Below are 22052 nucleotides of genomic sequence, written 5' to 3' on the forward strand. Positions count from 1 at the left end.
GAAGGAGGTGATCCTGCCCTCCTGCTCTGCATTGGTGAGACCTCACCTATTGTACTGCGTCCAGATGTGGAGTCCTCAGTACAGGAGAGATATGGATCTGTTAGAGTGCGTGCGGAGGAGGGCCATGAAAATGATTCAAGGGATGGAACACCTCCCCTACAAGGACAGGCTGAGAGAGCTGGGGCCGTTTATCCTGGAGAAGAGAAGGCACCAGGGAGACTTGAAAGAGGCCCTTCAATTTCTAAAGGGAGGCTTTATGAAGGAGTGGGATTAACTCTTTAGCAGGATCTGTGATGACAGGACAAGGGGAAATGGTTTCAAACTGAAAGAGTAGAGATTCAGATTGGACACAAGGAAGATTTTTACTAAGGCTGGTAAGGCACTGGAACAGGTTGCCTATAGATGTGATGGATGTTTCCCATCCCTGGAAACATTCAAGGCCAGGTTGGACATGGGCTCTGAGCATCTGATTGAGCTGTAGGTGTCTCTGCTCATAGGGGAGTTGGCCTATGTGGCCTTTAAAGTTCCCCTCCAGCTCAGAAGATTCTAGGATTCTATGGTTATCCAGATATATATACATTCATATCATTGTTGAGTTATACATCTGAAGTCCTGGAATACTTCTACTTCAAGAGCAATTTATGTAAATTCAAGCCTCACTTAAGTGACTTACTTTGATTACATCAGTTTTATTGTAACAGTTATGCCTTATTAAAATAATATTTCAGTAAAATCAAGAGTTTAAATCAAGATAGTTGGCATTGAAGTTACATAGTAAAACAGCAGAAAGAACTGCCTTATCAAGCAAAAAAGAAAATTAGGGAAAAATCCAAATAGTTCTGAAATAGGAAAGGTTATTTATTTGCAGAAAAGTGTTTCAATCAACTATTTAGACCTAGAAGATAGAAAAGGTCATTTTCACGTTGAATTTGCTTTTAAACTAGAACTTGTGGAGGAAAAGTATCAAGATCAGCATCCCTGAAACAGTAGCTTCGGGAAGCTTATGGCTTGGTTTGTACAGGTTCAATATTAATGGATCAGGCTCTCAAACGGAGACTTTTAACCTTTCAGTTTTACCATGTACAAGAATCAGAGGAAAAGCAGTTTACATAGGCAAAAGCTTTTTATTTAAATGTTCATCAAGTGAATGGTATCGCAGGACAAGGAAGACACTAGGGGTGTTAAGGATTCCATTTTTTTTCTCAGCTTTTCAATAACAAAACTGTTTAATGATCCCAACAGCAACATTCAGGAAACAGTTATCAGCCTCTAGAAATAACGACACAAGGCATTTAAAAAAAATGCTATGTTCTAATCGTATAATATTCCCAGTGCTCTCTTTGGCTAACAGGTTCTCTAAGCAGGAGGAGAATTGCAAAGGCAAAAGTAAAAATGACATTGCACTAGGAAATCAGCAAACCAGCAGCTCTATTCCCCACAGTAGTGGAAAGAGATGTGGAAGTAACACTTGCCTGGCTGCTGTTTGTTCAGTGAACCGAGAGAGTGACTCCAGCTAGTGCTGCTGGCATGCACGGAACTTCGATTCTTGCTAGACTGAAATGGTTATTTGAATATTTCTGAGTAAACTTCAGTTCATGCCAGTGAGTAAAGTGTTATGCAGAGACAATACTCTGTTGGGAGCTTCTTGTATTTTCATTTTGGGGGAAAGGTGAAGGATTAAAACTATGGAAGATACCATAACTAATTCTCATACATATTTGCGTATACACTGAATAGGCAAAAATCCCTTCTCACAGAGAAGAAACTGGATTGTAAGGGACACCTAATAAAATCACATGTGATTATTGAAATCTTGAGTATTTCATTACATTTTTTAACCCTCGAACTCTCAGACTCCACATTGAAGCTATAATCAAACTGTGTTTCTAACAAGGAAAAAAAGCAACAGCCCTCATAACAAAATAAATAAATAAATAAATAAATAAATAAATAACTGCAACAAAGTGTAGAATTTTATACAAGAAATGTAAACTTGAAACTACTTGAGGTCGCTATGACAAGAGAGAAATACCTTTTAAAATCAGGATGAGTAAACACTTTAATTCTTTCTTTGCTGCAGTGCATTTTATTCATTCATGCATTCTAGTTACATTTTGTTCTGGCACCATGTGAACATCAGTACACGTTAACATTACAGTCTCAGGCAGGCTATGTCACCTCTGCCTGCTGCAGGTAGCTGGGCTGAGATTCCCTAGAAATTTTGGGGTGTGGACTCAAGTCACCACTTCAGTTTACAGGCTGATGCCATTCATGCTCTGGGGATACTGAAGCAGGAGGAAAAGGCACAAACTTCTTTGTTCTTTCCCAAAGGGGTGAAGAGGTAAGTGTACTTACAGAAGGTGTAGCACCTGCAAGGGAAAAGGAACAATTAGTCCTACACTGAGAGAGCTGGAGGGCATGAAAGAGCCTCAGGCACATGATAAGAAGGCAGAGAAGGCATCAAATAGATTATTAGGCAGCCTCTTGCAGTTAAATGGGAATTCCCATAACAATCAAAGAATTAAAAAATTGAATAATAAAATTCTTTATTTTGGAAAAGACCTTACAGACCTTCAAGTCCAATGAAAAATCATAGCACATTCTTATCCCTCAAACTCTTGGGTAGAAAATCTCTTAGCTACTCAGCTACTGATTGGCTTCAGAAGATTCTTTCTTGGACAGGGATGTTGAAAACAAGAAGAGATTTTACAGGTACACAGGTCAGAAGAGACAGGCCAAAGAGAGTGTACCTCCTTTGGTAAATCAGAGAGGAGAACTGGCTACAACGGCCAGTGGAGAAGGCTGAGGTACTCAATGAGTTCATTGCCTCAGACTTCACTGGCAGCTGGGATCCTCACATCCCTGAAGCTGAATCTCTGGATGAGAGCTGGGAGAACAAACTCCACCCCGCTTTAAGAGCAGAGCTAGTCCAAAACCAACTCATGAAACTGAATGTGTACAAGACCATGGAGCCAGGTGGCACGTATCCCAGGGTTCTAAGGGAACTGGCTGATGTGGCTGTTGAGCCCTTCTCCATCATATATGAGAAGTCATGGCTGTCAAGTGAAGCCCTGGGGAATGGAAAAAGGGAAATATCACTCTCATTTACAAGAAAGGGAGGGAGGAGGACCTGGGAAACCATAGGCCAGTGAATCTTGGTTCCTGGGAAGAACATGGAACAAGTCCTTCTGGAAGACATATTGAAGCACATGAGGGATGAGCACATAATCTGAGATAGCCACAGCGGCTTCACCAAGGGGTTGATGCTTGACCAATATGATGGTCTTCTGTGATGGAGTGACAGCATTGGTGGACAAAGTGCAGGTAACTGGTATCATCTACTTGGACTTCTGCAAGACATTTGACATGATCCCTTACCACATCCTTATCTCTAAATTGAAGAGATATGGATTTAAAGGGTGGACTATTTGATGGATAAGGAATTGATTGGAAGGCTAAAACCAGAGAGTTGTGGTCAAAAGCTCTATGTTCAGGTGGAGGCCAGTAAAAAGCATTGTCCCCCAGAGGTCTGTCTCAGGTCTGGTACTCCTTAACATGTTCATCACTGAAATAGATGATGCGATTGAGTGCACCCTCAGAAAGTTTGCTGATAGCGCCAAGATGAGTGGTGCGGTTGATACAGCAGGAGGAAGGAACGTCATCTAGAAGGAACTTGATAAACTTGAAAGGTGGGCCCTTGAGAACCTACTGAGGTTCAACAAAGCAAAGTGCAGTCTTGTATTTGGGGTGAGGTAATCCCAGATATGTATACAAACTGGAGAAGAACTCATTGAGAGTAACCCTGCTGTGGACTGAGGGGTCCCGGTTGATGAAAAACACAAGGTAGCAGTGTGCACTTGCAGTACAGAAGGCCAATGGTATCCTGGGTTCCATCAGAAGAGGAGTGGCCAGAGGAATGTGGAAGGTGATCATCTCTCTCTACTCTGCCCATGTGAGGGCCCAGCTGGAGTGTTGCATCCAAGTCTGGGACACTGAACCCAGGAAATACGTGGAGCTATTGGAGAAAGTCCCGAGGAAGGCCATGAAGATGATCCAAGGACTGGAGCATCTCTCCTAAGAAGAAAGGCTGAAGGAACTGGGCTTGTTCAGCCTAGAAGGTGGCTGTGGGGAGACCTCATTGCAGCTTTCCAGTATTTAAAGGAAGTTTATGAACATAAGGGAAATGAACTTTTTGCAAGGATAGATAGCGATAGGACAAAGGGGAATGTTTTTAAACTACATGATGGAAGATTTACATTAGATCTGAGGGGGGAATTTTTTAGAGAATGTGGTGAGGTGCTGAAACAGATTGCCCAGAGAGGTTGTGTGGATGCCCCATCCCTGAAGGTGTTTAAGGCCAGGTTGGATGGGTCACTGGGCAATCTGATGTAGTACTAGATCTAGCGGCTGGCAGCTCTCACTGTGGCAGGGCGGTTGGCACCTGAAGACCCCTTGGGGTCCCTTCCAATACAAGCCATTCTATGATTCTATGATTCCCATTGTTAAGGTTTTCTCTTTCACTATGTAGGCTACAGTGATGCATGAAGTAAGAAAGTGGAGAGGATGTTGATCCCACCTAGAAGTTGTCTTCTGCAGAAACGGGTTTTCTGGGTGCACTGACATTCCTATGCTCATTTACTTTTTGTATTTGTTTTCTCCTGTCTTTAGTTGTTTATATACAAAATACAGCATGTTTTGCCTGCCACACTGATAAGTCAATTTTGAGTAGTGTGTGTTATAAACTGGTACTGACCACCTTTCCCTTGGACTGCAACATTACATGATCACCAGATAAATGTAATCATCTGTGTTATGTACATATTTTCATTAAAAAAAAACAAACGTACACGCAAAAAATATTTGTAAGAAAGTAAAGAGACCATTTCAGCACATGAGGACAGCGTAATAGTTATTTAAAGGAGGAGCTAGTTCACACAGTGGAAAATAATAAGTTACTAAAGCAAAAGTCAAAAAGGATTTGCAGTTTAAATGTGATGTCAAACCTAATTTGCCCCCCCCCCCCCCTTTTTATTTTTTTTGTAAGCTCTTCTAAAAGGATAAATGACAACAGTGTTAATCTTTGACACTGGAAAATGTGCCTTTTCACATACTGCACACTATTTCCATGCATATTCTCATGTTACAGTTATTTATAACCATTACCTGTCAGTTAATGTGTAAGGAAAGAAAAAACTGCTGGCGGTACCTGTTACTACCTGTTACCAATGAAAAGTTTTGTTTTCAATAAAATTCCTTTGTGAATAGACAATTTTATGTTGTTGGTTTAATCACAATACTTCAACTTATCTTCCAGCTCTGCTGTCCATATAAAGCACCATCAAGTCAGGATCAACTCATTTATGAGAGCTACCAATCTTCAGTTTGGGTCAGATTGAAATGTTTCGGTAAGATCATTAAGAACATCTAAAATGCTGTTTTTTTAAATTATATTTCAATCTTCTTAAAGACAGAGGAAGAAGAGGATGAAATTTGCATAGTACAACTTTACGATCATTCATTTACAGGAAAATGTATTAATTCAACCCAATGAAAGTCAGTTTAAAATGAGAAGAAACAGATTTGTTTGTTTTCTTTAAGCAACTACTTAGAATTAGCAGGATTACTTCTCAGATTTATTGGGAGCCTTCCAGACTCACACAGAACACAGTAAAACATGTTTTGCAATCTGCTTGCAGAATACAAACAATAGAGTAGGAACCAGAAGGAAGCAAAACACAGCAGCTGATTCACAAAAGGCAACAGAAGATAACAAGAAACTGTTGTTGGATACTTATACTGCTGTGTTTCTGCTCTTCACATTCCAACTTGCAACACAATAGTCATAGCAATAAGTAACTTGGCATTTCCATAAAGTTGATTCTCGCTTGCTTCCAGTGTTTCTTCTCAGGTTTAGTTCAGCTAAAACAGGTCAATACCCAGCTGGCTGAGGTCAATCAGGCCAGAAGTATTCATTCACCACCCCATTTTCAGGTGTGTTCCTGATGTTATCAGGTGTGCACAGCCCTACCTTCACCTGCTCTTAATTCCTCCAAGTAAATGGAGCAAGAGTAAATCTCTGGATTGGATATGAAATAGCTCTAGGAGAATATACTCCTGACCTTTGGTTGGTGTTGTCTTTAACTTACCACTTGCTAATAGCGGTCCTGTAGGTTAAAAACTGAGCAAAGAGAAAGCCAGTTAAGAAGTGTGTAATGTGATGATAAACACAGTTTATATAAAATATAAACTATTATACAAAAATATAAACAATTTCTTGTCCAAAAAAATGACGTCCGCATGCTGATGGTACATGAAGCACCTTCTGTAGCATAAACACAAATTATATCACATTATTTAAAACATCTAATTTAACTATTTCAGATGTTCAAGGTTTTTGTTACAATTTTGCATGCTACTATAACTAGCATCAGTCTAGCAATCTTTACACTGAACATAGCAGTAAAATTTCCTTCAGCCTTGTTGGAGAAGTTGAGACCTACAGCAGGGCCTTTGAAAAAGCTAATCATTATCTGGGAGTTGTCTATAGGTGTTTTGTTTTGTTAAGCAGGCAATCAAATCTGGAAGCAGAGAAACAATTAACATAGGACTGACTATGAATTTGTGTCATGGTCAGATAGATCCTCAGGAGTTCTCAGCAGTGTGCACTCAAACTGAAGTTTTTGGCAGGGGAGTTAATGTTACAGCATTTTCCTAAGTTGTTTTATCAACAGACTCTCTTGTATACACCCACTGATCACCCCATACCCATTAAAGTAACATCTCACAAACCTTGCTTTCTCAGGAAAGTTGGGCTACAAAGCATATCTAGTAAACTTGTTTCTTTCTCCAGTCCTTGGATTTCTCTTTTGTCAGTATGCTCAAGATAAAACACTAAACTACGTAAGTTGTATTCTTTCCTTACTTGTGAGATCAGTTCATGAAATACTCACAGAAGCTGTTGATTCACAAAGCAGAAATGAAATTCATGTGGAGAAAAGGAAATGAAAGAGAGGAAAGGAAGAATTATTTGAGTGTGGCATTCAGTCGTGAAATTAGCATTGGAACAACTTTTAGAGAAGCTTTGTATAGGTGTGCATAAATCTGTATGATTAAAGCCAGCTGGTTAGCTGTAAATTACATGGAGCTACTTACGAAACAAAACAAACAAACAAAAAACCTTACCTGAAGTTTAATATTCTGCACAGAGAGAAAATAGTTGTTGAATTCCTATTCCCAATCTGACTCTTTTTGGTTGGAGACCTGGGTTCATTTGGATTTTATAGCTGAAAAATACCTGCCTCATCATAGAATTGCAGAATGGCTTGGGTTGGAAGAGACCTCGAAGATCATCTAGTACCAACCCCCCTGCCCTGGGCAGGATTGCCACCCACTAAATCTTAACTAGGAACATAACAGCTATTCCAGCCACAGATGACATGTATGGATCTACCTGCATATGCTACAAAAGATTTGAAAATGCTTCATATTCAAGAAGACGGCCTATGGGAATGCAAGAGCTGTGTTGCTGTTTGGAGTTGAGTATACATCTATTTCTTCAGCAGACTGAACTCACAGGAATTTCAATAGGGCAGCAAAACCAGTATCCCACAGTGAGATAACTTTGAAGAAACCATTGTAGGTGGAAACTCACAGGAAATTCCTATCTTTTAAGAAAGTTTTTCATGTACAGGGACTAGCATGGCTCTTTACTTTACTATTTCTTTATTTTTTCTCTCTCACACACACAGAGGACATAAATCTTGTTGAATATGTCACTCTTTATCATCATCAGCTGTTTACACTCTCTGAACTGCAGACTGCATTTTCACATGCAACCCCTTCTGATATCATCCCAGGACATTTCAGTGAACAAAGAAATTAAATGTGTCACCTAATAACATCACAGAACATTACTACCTTGGCAAAACTAAAGGCACAATTGTTGAGAATTTCTATTTTCTAAAAAAAAGTCTCCATCTCTACCAATTTGAATTTGAATCTCATTTAGAAACCAACAACAAATGAGCTGGCATTAGAAAAATGTTATTTCTGCTGAGCTGGGCAAGAATTTTTTTTTTTTTTTTTCTTTTTTCTTTTTGTATTCTAATAAAAACAATGAACTAACTTTTTTTCTTATTTTAAGCAATAGCTGAAATAGAAATCTTTCTAATGTCTGCACCAAGAAATTCCTTGTTCTGTTGATTACAGCTGGAAATTTTGAAATAACACAACACTATACCACTTATTCAAAGTATTTTCATATGGAAATATCAATACTACCTTGGTCTGTAACTTCGTCAGTTCTAAATAGTGAGTTTTTCTAAACAAAATGCCAGTCACATCTCCATTCTTTTCAAACTATATCACTTTACATTTAAGATAGAATTCAAGTTTAATTAGCCTCCAATTTCAGATTTATACCAGCCTTGCAACAAGAAAATCTTCACTGAGTGCAATGTTATATGAGTTTGATCAACACATTCAATTAAGCTCTATCAATTAAGTCCAGTATAACCTTTCAACATTGGTGACTTCAAAACACAGTCCAGCAAGAAAATACAACTGTAAAACTTCACTACTATGTTCACTATGTTCAAGTGAATGAGTTTTGTTTCCTATTCTACTTTTATTGTAATAATTATCTTTTCATATTCAATATCATTCTCCAGTTTCTAAAAAGAATTCAGATACAAATTAGCAAAAATTTTAGGAGGAAGGTCATAAAATGAGCTTTAATGAATTACTTTCGCAATTAATAGACAATGAAACTATTTTCTTGCAAGTCTATATTCCTCCTTAATAATATCTTTATACCTATTTCCATGGGGAAAAAAAAAGTAAAATTAGCACTGTATACTTTTATTTTCAACGACTTATTTCCTTGTATTAATATGGAGGCAATGAAGCAAAACTATGCAAAGAGAAAGACTGGAAGGGCAACTTTTTGTCCTTCAGGTTTAATCATACTTGAGTAGAATACTGCATGGTAATACAGCACATTTCATAAACACTAACAATTTAATTGATTGCACACTTTTATTAAAAGACAGTTCCAAGATATTATTACCCTGAAGTTTAGAAATGGTCTTCTCACTTCCAGACTTAACTTGTTTAAGGATAACATTTATTTATTATGAGACCAATATTATCTTTAGCATATATAACTCTCCACAGTACTCACGCTGATCCCCAACACATTATAGTCAGCTATCACATCTTGTGATAATGTTCAGTTTGCTAGGTACCTTGTTATGGCATAAAGATTTGTCCCTGTAAGACCTGAATAAAAGGTGTATGGACCATAGCTGACTGATCTTGATCTTTCAGGTAAAATGTGCAGTAAATGCATTTCCCAAGCACTCATGCAGAAGGCAGTAAACTTGGTTCTGTTGGTTGCCATCACCTATATCTAAATAGGACAATTACTGGATTTGGTTAGATGCACAATTCATACTTTTGGTAAAGGTTGATAAATACCACTGTAAAGAAGAGCATTCTTTTCATGGCGTATAGAAATAGAGTGTATTCAGCACTGTAAATCAGTGAGTTTCCTTCTTAGACAAGGAGGTTTTGGAACATGATATTACTAAAGATCCCTTTGATGCATCTTTGGCAGACATTTAACTGAAACAGATCATACTGAGATTTTGAGAATATCTCCAGGTTTTCATTCCTATGTCTTTAAATCATTCTGATCTCCCATGGTGTAACTACAGCATGACTATATTTACAGCAATGAGGCTCTACTCAAGCAAGTCTTAAATAAGTAACATACAAGCTGGATCATTAAATATGTGTGTCTAAATTAAAATTTTGAATGAGATCTGAAAAGTTCAAACTTACACTTAAACTCCACAAGGTTTCTGTTCAAATAGAAAATACAATAAACATTATCTGGTTTGAGCTAAAGCCATGCATGGGTACAGTTGTACCAGTTTTCACAAAATCACTACAAACTTTTAAGGCTCTTAAGAAAAAAGGAATTTGTAACGGAAAAAAAAATGTTGATTTCAGCATGAGCTCTGTACACTACTTGGTGAGATTGTACCCATTTGTCCTATTGCCTAGGACAAGCCCTGCAAGTTTTCCTTGAATACTATCTCAACTACAACCTCAGTATTTTGCCATGCTGCCTTACTGAGTAAAAACTGTGTAAGGAAAGGGGCTGGCTTCCCTAATCACCAGCATTAATAGAAGTTAGGACCCACAAATCCCACCCTAATAGCATTTTATGACTCTACCTTATTTGCACACTGAAGCTGTATCTTGAAAGTACTATGCCAGAGACAGAGCTACCCCTTGGTATTAATGTTTATCCAGCTGAATGAAACATCTGTAAGAACCTCCACAGCTCTCGTAAGAGAGAAAGTGAGAAATGAAGTTCAAAGGCTCTCCATATCCATAGGTATTCCTATGTGCCTTTAAATCCAGGCCAAGGATTTGGATCATTATTAGCTATAGCCTTATTAGTGATTTATTTTACTGAGAATGACACGCACTCTGAACACACCTAAATCCATCTTGCGCTTGCCCTGAAGGTAGCTTATTCTCTTCTTAAACTTGCCTTTGGACAGTTTGCACAAATAGAAGCTCAGACTAGTTCAGACCTGCTTTTCCCTTGTTTTAATTGTCTTTCCAATTAGCTGGGGTACTAAACTTTTTCTCACATGATTCACATGCGTCTTTCTTCTGCCCAGCATGCTACTTGTATGCATTTAAAATTGCATACATGGCAGGAATTAACAATGTTTTTTCTCTTAACAGAAAGGTATATATTCCAAAGTTATACTATCACTTGTCTTTATCAAACAATGAGCTGCAGTTTTTTTTATTATTATTATTATTTTTGTTTTTGTTTTTACTTCTTATTTCATATTTTCATTAGGTCTTCACCATGGATCACAGAACCATAGAATCATAGAATGGCTCAGGATGGAAGGGATTATTAACTTCATCTAGTTCTAACTTCCCTGCTATAGGCAGGGATGCCTCCCTCTAGACCATGTTGCTCAAAGCCCCATCCAGCCTGGCCTTGAATGCTTCCAGGGAGGAGGCATCCACAGCCTCACTGGGCAACCTGTTCCAGTGTCTCACTATCCTCACAGTAAATAATTTCTTCCTAATATCTAGTCTAAATCTACCCTCTTCCAGTTTAAAAACATTTCTCCTCATCGTGTCACTACCCGCCCCTGTAAAAAGTCCCTCCCCAGATTTCCTGTAGGCCCCTTCAGGTACGTAAGGCTCTCTTCTCCAGGCTGTAGAGCCCCAGCTCTCTCAGCTTGTCCTTATAGGGTAGGTGCTCCAGTCCTCTGATCATCTTTGTGTCCCTCCTGTGGACCTGCTCCAAGACCTCAATGAACTTCCTGTGTTGGGGGCCCCAGAACTGGACTCAGTTCTCCAGGTGGAGTCTCATGAGAACACAGGGGCAAAATCACCTCCCTCGATCTGCCGGTCACATTTCTTTTGATGCAACCCAGTATATGGTTGGCCTTCTGGGCTGCAAATGCAAATTGCCAGCTCATGTTAAATCTTTCCTCAACCAGCACTCCCAAATCCTTCTCCTCAGGGCTGCTCTGAAGCCAGTTTCCACCCAATCTGTATCCGTGCTTGGGATTGCCCTGATCTAGGTGCAGGTCAGGGGAGATCATAGTGAAGAAGAATGAAATGGCTGCATGTTTTTGTGGGGAATTTAGCAGCAATGATAATTTCAGATGGCATGTCTTCTTCACCCAAGGCAGTGGGTTTCTTACTGATAACAATTTGCAGTTTTCGAAATGGGAACGTTTTCCTGAGCAAAAAGCAGTGAAAATGGAGCAATATCTCTTAAGAAAATCTAAGTGTAGATTTTACCAGTAATAATGATTATGGTGATAATGGTATATTAAATTCAAGGAATGAACAATCAGTATGATTATGGCCTCCAAAGAGATTTCTAGTGGAGATGCTCATGTACAGAGGGCCCATCTAAAAAGATGAGACATTGTTTTAAGTACTGTGCTAAGAATTAGAATCCTTAACAACAGAGAGAGCTTCAAAAGTGAAGTGACTTCTCTGCCTAAAGTCACCTGGGTGGTCCGTGTCAGAACCAAGACGAAAAGACAGATCTCCTAGGTTCTATTCCAGTGGTATACACACTGCACTGACTTTCTGTATCATTCGAGACATTTGACAGACTTCTATGTACTGTATACACAGTTACATTTATGTTGTAAGCTATTCACGTCATCTCTGAAATACAGCATGGCTGCAAGAAAAAGCACAAAATCCATCTACAGGATAGTGTTAACAGTGAAAAACATCCAGCTGGCACTGAAAAGTCTTGAACTTTTCCAAATAGTAAGCTAACAAATAAGAGAAACGTGTAGGGTACCCAGACTTAATTTTTCCTCAGCAGAATATTAGTTAACAAAGATCTGGAAGAAGGTATTAACTACTCAATACAAACTGTTATTATACAGATGCGTCAGAACCGAAGTAACAGGCATATCAGAAAACAGTAAATAATGTACTATATTCCCTATTACATATTTCCATCACCCACATAAAAATCTTTACTCTGAACACAAGGGTGAGTGGGGTAATGCCAGGTTTTCAGAATTTCCAAATATCATCTCCTGACCTGTTTCTCAGTAACCAAATAAGGGGTCTTATCTGAAAACTCTTATCCTGACAATGGACTTGCCTTTAACTTCAGGATCACGTATTCATTAACCTTGTTCAAAGGCAATAGTCATCTCTACAGAGTAGTTCCAAGAAGAATAAACAGATCTGATATGGTTATGTGTACGTCTAGGTTTTGCATGAAAAGAGTCAGTTTGTTGGTACATAATTATTTTCTATGAGTTCTGGATATTAGCCCAGATAAACAAAGGTGTTTAGGAGTCAAAGCTACAGTTGTTTCATGCTGAAATGTTTTGCAATTCTTTTCCAAGAGCTGTCAACTCTTTTAGGCTGACCTGTGGCAAGCTGAAATAAGATGGAACATGTTTTATTTATTGTGTTGCATTTCTATCTGTTCACATATTCATTATTTTGATAGACATTGCTATCTTTAAATGATTTTTATTTAACAGTTTGCACTGAAGATGACTTTCCATTTGTAAATTGCTTTTTGAGATCTGCAGGAATGGTAAGATGCTGATCTCATTGAGGAGAGTACCTAAGCAGTGAAAAGGCCTCACCAATACAAAGAGCTCTCTGCTACCTTGAACACTTGAATATGGTTGTCTTTTAGCCTCTTCTTGTTATCCTAGAAAGAGAGTGGAGATTTTCTCTAATTAAGGCTCCATAATTCTAATAATCAAGAGGAAAGGAATGAAGGGCTGTGAAAGGCCTCACATGCTTTACGTAAAAGCAAAGCAGACAGTTAGTCCCAGAGAGCCCTCTTGGCACAGATTTCCTCCTTATGGGATACTCAGAGACCAGCAGAGACTGAAGTTTCTTGTAAAGAAGGAAAGACATGCAAACCTCATAGCTTAGAAAGAAGTACAGCACCTGCCTGTGAACATCCTTGACAAAATACCAATCTGACATCAGGTCTACAGAGAGCTCACCAATTCTTAAAAGTCTATATAGAGCTGCTTGTTACCAAAAGAGAGATTCCAGACACTTCTGAGGGATTTTTTTTCCACTATTCTCACAAACGCATTTCTGGTTCTGCTGACATAGATCAGCTGACTACGAAGCCTTTTAGAGACAAGAGTCCTTCACCCTAGTGCTCTGGGGAGAAATAGGGTTTCTCCATTCCTTCCTTTTGATCCAGAAGACATATGGGGCAAGTCTGGGAGCAGTGGATGAGGTCAGGCAAATAGGATGCATTATGTGGCAATAATTGCATGTCTTTCCCCTCTGCACAGAGGATGTAAGGATGAGAGCTGTCTCCCTTCAGCTGAAGGTTAGATGGACCCTTCTCCACAGCAATGACATTTCTACTTTTCTTAGTGCAGACTTTATCCTTTAAGGAATAATGCAGTCCTCAATGCAGCAAATGCAGTTGTTTAGCCAGAACCACAAAGTCTCTGCAACTAGCTCTGAGCTATTATGTTTTAGCTCACACAACAGAGTCAAAACAGCTGGGCTTATGTCTTTTGTCAGTGCAACGTTTAAAGGTCAAGGACGACTCAGGTCCTCAGGTTTCCTGTCGTGCATATCTGTAGTCCCTCTTGGGTGGTACCAAGAGAGACATCTTCATGTAGCACATTTACTCTGTGACACTCAGTTAATTTGACTGTGCTAAGTAATACCCAGGACAGACCGAATGTAGAAACTTATGGCTTCATGATGCGGTCCATTTTGTGGCCTCCCGTCTTCCCTGCGTCAAGCTGTATGCCTTAATTACCACAGTGGAATTCCAGTGTAACATTACTGATGTCCTTCATATTAACTCATACGTGCATTGGTAAGAATGCAATCTGAACATGGCTCTTAATAATTAGCATTTGCATACCTCACTATAGCAAATGAATTACATTGAGTCACCATGAAAATTGACTGGGTAAGCTAAATGTGTAGTTTGGCTGGAGTCAGCAAGCAAGATACTTTGTCTCCACTCCCACAGACAGAAATCCACACCAAGATTTTTTGGTGTGCAAATGAGTCTGATTTACTTTGATTATAAAACAGACTCATAGCTTCATAAAAGGAACCAAATTGCCTTAACTTGCATGTGCATGTGGAACCTCCATAAATTATGGTCATATATAATGAATGAAATAAAGCCACAAAAGTTACATGAAAGAAAATGTTCCAATCAAACCTATGCTATGGTGCAAATCTGAAATGACTTCACCAATCCTGGTTAAATTTCTGAGTTTACATTGGCTTAAGTGAAAACAGATTTTCCTCATTAGCATTCAGCTGAAACTTTCACATGACGAGCGGCATCCTCAGGCAGATTGTTAAAGGGGCAGCTTTCCACGCATCAAATATACTTGTGAGATTCCTGATCTTTGTGCAGCCTGAAAATAACATCCTTGGTAAATATCACCTCCAAAGCAGACTGGTCAGTTGTGAACATTTAGTGTCACTGCATGCCTCTATGTATGTGCTTGCCCCTGGATGTATCTAGCAGATCCCCCTTCATGCGTACAACATAGACAGCTTCCAAGCAATGGTAACAATCAGATTCCACTTGGCTTTCTGCCTCCAGTATTTATTTCAAGGAAGACGTGCAGTATCTCCTCCAGATTACGAGCGTTGACTTTTCCTATCGAGAGTACAGAGCACATCCTTCAAGTTTCCTGAGATGAGATAGCTGGAATGAAAGCACAGCCCTGTTTTAAAATTCAGCATCCATCACAACCATTGTTCAAAGCCTCAGTCAGAGAGAAATGACAGAAAATCTGTGAAACTCCAGCCACCATGTATGTAGCATGCTGAGGGATCAGCACCGTAGACTTGTTAGAAAATTGCTCCCAAAGAGAGAATGAGTATCCCTCCACATGTAGGTGTACTCCAGTAGGAGTACCTGACTTGGGATGCCAGTGTAAGCTTACTACTCTAGAAAGCAAAGCTGAGAAGCATCCCCTGAAATCATAACTGGAAATGATATCCCTTCCTGCCACTGATAGCACCGCAGCAGCTCCAGCTTGACTGATGGGTTCTTCATGTGTTAATCACCAGGGCGGTGTAACAAAGGTGTTCACGTGCCTGGCATAGGAATGATTTCTGCTGTTGACTTGTGAATAAAGCAAAAACACAAGCATACCCATATCTCCCTCTTACCCATCGCCCCTTGACTCTCAAATTCTGAGCTCCTCTGACAGGAAAAGATAAATGTCAACTCTGGTTTCACATCTATCCACGAGCAATGGCATTGTGTGGGAGTTACTGCTGGCAGAATTTTTGACCAGAGTTACGCCGAATAAAGGTTCTTCAGATTCACTTTTTTCATTCTCACACGCAGGAATGCTTCTATAGAAGGATGTTGTAATAAGGGCGTGACACACAGGAATGTAAGGAAAAAAATAACTGCTTTATTTTCTGGCATGAAAAGGTCTAGGGTAAGGGTTAAAATCGTTAATGCTCCTTTCTGATATTAGAGGTGGAGAAAACTGTTTTGGGGGATCTTTCCAACTTCAGGAGAAGCCCCTGGCTCTCTAATGGGAAATTTGACTTGCTGCCATGAAAGCATGTCCCACATTACAGCAGCTGCCTTTCTGGGAGATGAAATAAATGTTCACCCCACACAGAGCTGGGAACTTCAATACGAAGTGGGAGCATAACAAGGACTGACAGTCTTGGTGTCTTAAATAAGGAAGACATTTGTGGAATACACATGAGACCTAGGAGCCCACCACTGCCAAAATGGGCTGCCACATTTTCCCCCACAGCATCTGTCAAAGCCAGGAGCAGCTGCCTGCCCTGGAGGGGAGACATTTTGAACACTGCTTCTTCACACTCCCTTTCCCCTCAAAAGCATATATCTAATGATGTTTAAAAATACACAGCCAAAGGTATGGGGGACTGCCACATGCTGCCCCTCTCTGAGCCCTGTTTGTATCACAGAACACTAGACTGTGGGGAAGGCTGCCACTGTGAGATGGGGAATGCAAGGCTGGAGAACAGCTTCTTTAAGGAAAAACACAGACAGCTCTCTGGCAGCAGCAGGCTTTGTGTTTACTGTCTCTCCGGAGTTTCTAGCTGAGGAGCAATGTGAACCTTACTCTGTCTTGTGGTTTAATATTGTTTTTCTTGAGTTTAGCACTGTGAAGGCAGGTTTGAAGCTGTCTCCTCTCACCTGAAGTCATGACTGAGGCCCAGTGATTCTCCAATGCTTGGCCACTGAAGTAATCAGCCTAATTCCAAGGCAAGTATGTGACAGGGACTGTCATTTTAATCTCTTCATCATTTACGAGTGCTCAGAATCAAAGCAACAGCAAGAAGGAGTGGTCAAAGGACTATCTGTACTCTGAACTTTAAAAGAAAGAGAGAGAATGAACAAAATTCAGATGTTTGGGTACCAATCTATCCCTCTTTGCAGTTTCTCGTCCTTCCAGGACCTCTCTGGTGGCTCTATTTTGAGCCTTGTACTCTGGTGACAGCAAAGGGACAGCTGGGTCCCAGGCTGATGATAAATCTTGTGATCTATTTGTCCACTCAGTAACTGAAGAGAAAGAGTTGAGATAGCATAGGACCATCTCCAGCTGGAGAAAAAGCCTGACCCTCTCCTGAGTAAGCTGGTGAGAAAAAGGTAGGTGATGAGGGAGCTGGAGAATGGTTTCTGAGCTGAGATTTGATGAAATCAGTTTTGGATGTCAAGCCAAAATATGAGTCAAAATAAGAGTAATAGTATCTTGATATGAGGGATACCTTGCAGAAGCTGCTGGGATATCTCAGTAGAAAGCCAGGAAGGAGTTTGCAGCCAGCTCTGAGCTCATCTTGACAGAGTCAAAAAGGGTAGTGTTACGATGTGAGCTGGTTGGGGAATCTTATCCTGCATCTCACTGTCTGAAATTGTTGAGAGTGCCTGGACAGTGCCAAAATGAGATCATAGGTATAACAAGGACCTTTTATCTCTTGGCAGAAACCCATAGGTCTGGACAGACAAAAAGAAGAGAGGCAGATGTATTCTAATACTGCAGCAAAAATACTCATGCTCAGGTATAAGGACAGCCCATCACAGAAGCATTTTATTTCTAGAAAGTCACCTCTAGTGATTCCTGATGATAAAACATTTCATTTGCTCCAGCTAGAGCCCTGGGATGATCAGATCAGATCAAATTTCATACAGTTAAATTGCAGCTGGAAAACAGAAAAATACTTCATTTGATACTCAATTTGAACTTGAACTCTGTGTCACAGAAATAGCCTTGCCTAGAAAGTATCTGTGAATCAAGATTCAAATACACCCAGCGAGATCTAAATAGCTGCATTAACAAAATGATAATGTGTTTGATTTCTGCATGCAGTAGTGGAGAAATGACACAGATTTTCTACTTGGATATTTTAAATCGTAGTGAAAACTTTTCATTTGTATTTCTAGACTGCAAAGTATAAAAGTTGGTGACAAACTGTGCCTCGCAGTCATAGCGTGCTGAACAAAATGAGCAAGAGAATGAAGAAGAGAAGTGACTCACAATGTATGGGACCCAAACTGTCTGCCTAAGGACAAGTAGAAAAATCCCCTGGTGGTAGAAAAGATACAGTAACAGCAAAATTTTCATTTTAAAAAGTACCAGATACTAACCAGCTCACCATTCCAGAAAGCATCCATGTCTTACTGAACTGTTGCAAAAACAGCCAATGTGTTGCTGAAAGAGAGTTAATGTTTGATTTAAACACAGCTGCAAGAATACCTGAACATAAACTTCAGGTCTTCGGTCTGGTACTGTTGTCAAAACAAATTAAGATAACAAGGTAGACCTACCACATGTAATATTCCCATTTTATTCTCAATCACAGTTTTCAGTATACATGTAAACAATCGTGAGGCTTCTTGTTTTGTAGTTCAATTTTACCAAGCTAATAACAGATAAACTTACAGCATAGAAACTCCTCAAACTTCTGAATCAAACTGCTAATGGTTTGCCTGTCTACAAAATGAAGCCCTAACATGCGCACTTCCATTCTCATATTTTAACTGAGACTCTGAAACACTCTTGGAGAATTATTCCACACAGCAATTCATTTCATCCAAAACCAGAAAGAATTTCTGAAAAGAAAAAAAAAAACAAAAAACACCACACACAAAATCCCACAAACAAAACAACAACATAAAAAGCATCTTTTGGGTTGGAAGAGACCCTTGAATGTCATCTAGTCCAACTCTCCTGCAACTAACAGGGATGCCTACAGCTAGATCACGTTGTTCAGAGCCCCATTCAGCCCGACCTTGGGTGTCTCTAGGGACGAGGCATCCACCACCTCTCTGGGCAACCTGTTTCAGTGTCTCATCATCCTTATTAGGTAAAAGTTCTTATGTAAAATACTTCTTCCTTATACCCACATTCAAATTTCCCCTCTTTTTCCCCTTGTCTTGTCACAACAGATCCTATAGAGTTTGTCCCCTTCTTTCTTACAAAGAAAAGTCCCCTTTAAAACAGAAAATATATTGTTGCCTCTTTCTTGTCAAGGAATACTGTTGGCTTTACTTTGGATGAGGGATATATATGATTAATTGTAGGTGTCTCAAAGGAACACATCTACATCTGCACAATCACCCTGAGCTGCTTTAGTAGTGAAGAGGTTTAATCCGTACAATCAATGCAGATTGCATGTGATGTAGCTTGAGGATATGACTGTGTTTGGACACATGAACTCGCAGGACTGTACTGACAGACCAGATGGAGGGATAGCAAATAGTTCTCTTGCAAAAACTATGCTGCAGTCACCTAAAGGTAGGACAGCTGAGTATCTTCCAGAGATACTTACACCGATCTCTGTCCTAGGCTTGAAAGCATCAAGACTGGAGTACCTGACAGAGGAGGGCTCCATGATTTACTCTTCAAGGATTTTCAAGCCCAGGCTGCATGAATAAGAGTTTGAACTCCTGATAAGGCACTCAGTGTAGTCGGGATTTGTTGCTCTAGAAGGCAACTTTGGTTTGCGGAAGTCTTAAAAGTTTCAGTGCATCCTGAAATATTTGTTGGCCCAATCTCAAATGACAAAGTGCATTTGACCTTGTTACCTTCAGTTTTATGAGATAGTAGATATACACAACTAGTAAACAAAAACAAAATGATCTTCTAACTTTTTGGTATTACCTACCTATATGCTTGCTATTTCACCAGCATTGTCTATGCATGTGTTAGCATTGAAGTCTCTTCTGATCCCTGTTCATGTGAAGACCGCTGCACTTTGAACGCAGCAGCACTAGAGAAGATGGTCCTTGTTCCTAATGCCAAGAGATAATAAAATTTTTAGAAATGCTTGGAAACACATCTGTCCCAGTTCTGTTGACCATAACATTTCAGAAATTAAGTTTAACACTTCTGTAAACATACGTACTGCCCAGCTTTACATCAGAATTAAAGAACAAAATTGCATTCAGTGGGAATGGAAGCAAGCAGGTAACTGCTAAGGTAGCTTCTGGTTACAGAGTGCAGGACAGGAAAAATGAGTTCAGCTTGTGGCAAGGAAGATTTACGTCAGACATTAGGAAATACTTTCTAGATAAGAAAAGCAAAGCACAGGAATTGCCTGAGGATGCTGTGACGCCTCTGTACTGCAGGTCCTTAAAATCAGGTCACAGGCACATCTATAATGAGTGTCCTTGGTATGTGAGATTTTGTCTTGGGCATGTGAAAGTGCTGGGTAACCTCCTTTCAGCTCAGTGCTGCCACCATCTATGTTAGTGTCATATAATCTCTTTATTGAAGCTGAAAAAAAAAGAGATAAACTGATCAGGTTCTTTGGATATTATTCTTAACAGGAAGCTCAGCAGGATGCAGGGAAGTTTCCAGGAAGATTTCAGTATCTTGAGGCCCTCACCCATTCCTCCAGTCAGAAGCAATTTAGACTCAAATTTCCTTGCTTCACTCAGATGATTCTCAAGACCACAGACATGGTAAGATGTTTGCAAGAGTGGGGCCCCGAGCAGTGGCCATGACCCTTTGACCATTCTGTCACCCGATGTTTGAGCTCTGGGAAATCGTCAGGCGACATGCAAAAGGGAAAGAGTGGAAATATCTCAGCATGCAGAGCTCAAGTATGAGAAGCAATGAGCAACACAATATGGCATTAATCAAGCAGAAAGACTTCAAGGCTCAGTGAAGCAGGGGAAGATAAGTCTTCACTGAGTGCTAACCACTTGCAAATTGCAAGCTTAAATTAAAGCATATGTGGAAAATGCCAAGCACATGGCAGGCACATTTCAGCCAGCACATCGAGAGTGCAAAATTCAGCTCTTGTCTACAGTAATCTCTCATGAGTTGCATCACAGTAGTTTGGGGACTATGTATATCCAACCTTTGCTGTCTGAGAAAATGAACTTCCCAAAAGTGAATTTTTGGTGTTTTCACCTGTGAACTGAATGACAGCTATACAAAATAAAAAGCATTTTAAGTAGCACTGCACATTGACATGTAGGGGAAGAGGATGCAATAAAGAATATACATATATAAAATCTGTCTGACAATAAATAATAATGTTATTTAAGTGCTCTAACTTTTCTTCTGCCCCCCATCTGGCAAACAAGAAGGAGCTCAGACACTGAGACAGCAGAAGCAGATACAAAAGCTCTTTATAGATTCTTTGTTTCCGTTTAAATAATAATGAATAGAGTTGAAATATCTTCATATTTTCAACCTTGCTTATTCCCAACACATTTTTTTTTTTTCTCTTCCTCCTTACCAAGGAGAACATCTCTTCCATCAAGTTGCTGAGGGTTCCAGCAGTTTATAAAATTTTATAATATAATTAAAAATGAAATCCATGTTTTTCCAAAGCAAAGAAAAGTAATATATAGAGTGACCCCTGATTATCAGTGTCTCCAGTAAGTGCGTGCCATATGTAACTGACAAGCAGCTTTTGGGCTAGAGTTCTCTTGTACAGCAAAAAATTCTTTTAAAAGGAATTCAAATAGTGAATAAAGATCTAAAAATCTGCTAATTCCCAAACTAACAAAAAAAAAAAAAAAAAAAAAAAAAGTGAAATGGCCTCAGTTCATTCATTCATTGTGATGTCTGATGTCAAGTCATAATTTGCTTTAAAGTCAAGAATAATCCTACAAATGTCACATGCAGTGAAAAAAAATTGCCATCAAGGAGTAAGTGTGCAAAGAAGAATCCTAAGGATTGTCCATACTATAGCTCCATCTATCTATCAACCCATCTTTATCAAGCATTAGAAGTAGGTTTGCAGGTAGCTCACCTTGAAAATGCAATTTGGTCATCATCAGGAAAGATGAAGAGGAAAGATATTCCCCTATTGAAGTGCCAATGAGCAGTATCTAATAGCGCTAATCGATGTTGCATGGGGAAAGGAGTGTGGCCTTAAAAAGATAATGGTAAGTAGCTGATGGACAGAGGGATTCTGTAGTGACTCATTAGGCACCCCCTGTGCTGCCCACTGGTGCTTCTGGACAGCTGTTTCATTAGAAAAACTTTGCATTA

This window comes from Centrocercus urophasianus, unplaced genomic scaffold (genome assembly GCF_019232065.1).
Source record: "Centrocercus urophasianus isolate 14NV4802_14NV808 unplaced genomic scaffold, USGS_Curo_1.0 seq_11, whole genome shotgun sequence".
Lineage (NCBI taxonomy): Eukaryota > Metazoa > Chordata > Aves > Galliformes > Phasianidae > Centrocercus > Centrocercus urophasianus.